Source organism: Penaeus vannamei, chromosome 5 (assembly GCF_042767895.1).
Source record: "Penaeus vannamei isolate JL-2024 chromosome 5, ASM4276789v1, whole genome shotgun sequence".
NCBI classification, from domain to species: Eukaryota; Metazoa; Arthropoda; class Malacostraca; order Decapoda; family Penaeidae; genus Penaeus; species Penaeus vannamei.
Window position 1 is genome coordinate 27,576,730 of NC_091553.1, and position 1,440 is coordinate 27,578,169.

At 45.6% G+C, this 1,440-nt stretch overlaps 1 protein-coding gene across 1 annotated transcript in view; it reads right to left on the reverse strand.

Annotated features, from left to right (window-relative positions):
- The window catches only part of LOC113807195 (sodium- and chloride-dependent glycine transporter 1), an 18,307-nt gene extending 18,234 nt beyond the window's left edge, over positions 1–73 (reverse strand). Inside the window, exon 1 of the mRNA XM_070121997.1 lies at positions 1–73. This exon is cut by the window's left edge and continues 113 nt beyond it. The gene's annotated coding sequence lies outside the window, so the exon portion shown is untranslated.
- Positions 74–1,440: the final 1,367 nt, after the last annotated feature.

The following is a 1,440-nucleotide window of genomic DNA, read 5'->3' on the forward strand; positions in this document are numbered from 1 at the left end:
CTCGACCAGTTCCTCAGAGGTGTTCACCGCTCAACGCCAACCCACCAACTGAACGTGGCTTTCCCGTGCAGCGTTTACACATATGTAATCATTCAGCGCGCGCATGCGTTATCTCTTTCACGTCGCCGGTAACTGGATGGCAGCGGTCGAAACTCATTTAGGTTTTTCGAACTAATCGAATGTGACATTTACGCCTGACATGATTTTGTCCTTTGGGGAGATGCCACTGCGACTTTTCCAACCTCAAGGACTCCCGTTTCCTTTAGGAATCGCTTTGCCCGGTGTTTATAGACTTGACGCCGGTGTGTGTTACAGGGTCAGCGTGGCCCGGGACCCGCGTGCGCAGACCGCTCGCAGCTGAGGGGAAAAACGGCATCTTCCTTATACGGGATCTTTCCGATCGATTCTTGACGTTTCAAATCTTTCCGCGGGTTTTCTCTCCCGCGACGTAGAAGGCGATTATCACACGAAGAAAACTGGATTGCCAATGGGAAAAGGGAGAGCGGTTTGTGCAGATGATGATGCACCTTTATGTACACAGAGATTTTGATCTTTAACTGGAGGCTGTGCGGGTAAAGAACTAAAATTTGGTGGTGGGGTTAGATCTCCGTGTTTCCTCCACGCTCTTTCCTTCGTGACGTCACACTCCTCGCTGCACACCTACATGACAATGAAAATAATGTAACGATATTTTTATCAGCACATCTTTTCCATGTTTCTTTTTTTCCGTTCCTCCTTCTAATTTTAACACGGGGCCCGCCATGATGCAACCATAAGCGCGGAAATGTGCAATATAAACGTACTTTTACCATTACCTAAATGTAGCATTTCATATCTTGCTGTCGGATTGCCTAACATGTCGTAACAGACATCTAAAACTGACAGCCACAAATCTTTAAAGAGGCGGAGATGCTGCTTGATTGCCTCAGTGAGATGTGTCTTTTCGCGAAAGAAATAGGAAAAAATATATATACACAGAGCAGGGAGACAGACTATCATTATCTATTTGGGTCATTATAGGCTGGGGGTCTTCGTGCAGCTCCAGTAATCGCAGCCAACCTGACTAATTGGTCGCCGGTTGACTCCCAGGCCACAGAAGTCAATGACTTGCTGACCTAACTGAGGCTTATCGATAGGGGGTATATAGGCTTCGGGTCTCTGGACTCTTCGATTTGTTCTACATTATGAATCGATAACGTTACTTATTGCGTTGCTGTGCGTTCTCTTTCGCTTTGGCCCTGATTCTCTTTGGTGATGGTTCTCCTTTGAAAAAGACGTAAACGTGAAAGAATATAATAGCACAGAGAGTTACACAGCACACAAAAGATACAATGAAAGTCTCCGCTTCCCTTCCCCTTTGAACATATTCCTGGCAAACTCCGACTACATCAGTTTTTTTTCATCTCAATAAAGCTCATGAAATCAGAAATGATCTACATA